A 2,093-nucleotide genomic window follows, 5' to 3' on the forward strand; every position below is an offset into this window, starting at 1 on the left:
GTCCCCGACTTCATGGCCATTGTTTAATTTTTGGTCTCCGACTTTATGGCCAGTATGCAATGTTTGGACCCCGATTAAATGGCCAGTGTGCAAATGTTTGGACCTCGATTTTATGGCCAGTGTTCAATTATTGGTCCCCGACTTTATGGCCAGTGTTCAATTTTGGGTCCCTGACTTTATGGCCAGTGTTCAACATTTAGTCCCCCGACTTTATGGCCAGTGTTGAATTTTTGGTCCCCGACTTCATGGCCAATGTTTAATTTGTGGTCCCCGACTTTATGGCCAGCGTGCAAATGTTTGGACCCCCGACTTTATGGAGAACGTGCAATTATTTGGACACCGACTTTATGGCCAGTGTGAAAATGTTTGGTCCCCGACTTTATGGCCAGCGTGCAACTGTTTGGACTCCTGACTTTATGGACAGTGTGCAATTGTTTGGCCTCCGACTTTATGGATAATGTGCAATTGTTTGGACACCGACTTTATGGCCAGTGTGCAAATGTTTGGTCCCCGACTTCATGGCCAATGTTTAATTTGTGGTCCCCGACTTTATGGCCAGCGTGCAACTGTTTGGACTCCTGACTTTATGGACAGTGTGCAATTGTTTGGCCTCCGACTTTATGGACAATGTGCAATTGTTTGGACACCGACTTTATGGCCAGTGTTCAATTTTTGGTCCCCGACTTTATGGACAGTGTTCAATTTTTGGTCCCCGACTTTATGGCCAGTGTTCAATTTTTGGTCCCCGACTTTATGGCCAGTGTGCAAATGTTTGGACTACGACTTTATGGCCAGTGTGTAAATGTTTTGACTCCGACTTTATGGCCAGTGTGCAAATGTTTGGACCACGACTTTATGGCCAGTGTTTAAATGTTTGGACCCCGACTTTATGGCCAGTGTGCAAATGTTTGGTCCCCGACTTATGGCCAGTGTGCAAATGTTTGAACCCCGACTTTATGGCCTGTGTGCAAATGTTTGGTCCCCGACTTTATGGCCAGCGTGCAAATGTTTGGACCCCCGACTTTATGGAGAACGTGCAATTATTTGGACACCGACTTTATGGACAGTGTGCAAATGTTTGGACCCCGACTTTATGGCAAGTTTTCAATTTTTGATCCCCGACTTTATGCACAGGTTTCAATTTTTGGTCCCCGACTTTATGGACAGTGTTCAATTTTTGGTCCCCGACTTTATGGATAGTGTTCAATTTTTGGTCCCCCACTTTATGGACAGCGTTCAATTTTTGGTCCCCCACTTTATGGCCAGTGTGTAAATGTTTGGACCCCGCCTTTAGTGCAATTGGCGATAAAGTCGGGGTCCAAACATTTACACTCTGTCCTTAAATTCGGGGTCCAAACATTTACACAGTGTCCATAAAATCGGGGTCCAAACATTTACACAGTGGCTATGAATGCGGGGTGCAAATATTTGCGTAAATATTTGGACCTCGACTTTATGGCCAGGAAGAAAATGGAGTTGGTCGCGAAACTCAACGGGATAGACGATTTAGCGAGTTCTATACCGCTGTACCTAGATGGTTCGGCGTTGGTGCTATATCTAGAAATGCGAATAAAAAACCAACTGAGCGCAGAAAAAATTGAAATCAGTTTGATGGAGGCCTTTGTAGAAGGAATGTTCGAAGCGTACGCTCACCTGTGGAAAACAAAGTGAACCGACTAACACGTCGTCATGTTTGCCAATGAACTCAGGAAATTGGCTAAACTGGCGGGATATGAAGGTGAATCACTAGACCGAACGGTTAAGTTAACGTTTGTGACTAGCCTTCCTGACCACAATATTAACTCTATGGCGATGGAAGACATTATATTTCGGGCTCACGTGCCGAAAAGTGCCGAGCAAGGAGTAGCGGAGAGGGGTCAAACAAGGAACGTGTGCGACCATTCAAAGGACAATGTTTCCGGTGTCAGGGCCCGCATATGGTGCGAGACTGCCAGTCACCCAAGCCTGAGGTCATTTGCTACTGGTGTCGAGAAACAGGACATATAGCCAGCGAATGTCTGCGGGGAAACGGTCTAAGGGAGACTACTGCGCTGGTAGCTATCCCTTTGGACCAATAGAGGCGCGTTTGTTGC

Source organism: Octopus bimaculoides, chromosome 3 (genome assembly GCF_001194135.2).
Source record: "Octopus bimaculoides isolate UCB-OBI-ISO-001 chromosome 3, ASM119413v2, whole genome shotgun sequence".
Classification (NCBI taxonomy): domain Eukaryota; kingdom Metazoa; phylum Mollusca; class Cephalopoda; order Octopoda; family Octopodidae; genus Octopus; species Octopus bimaculoides.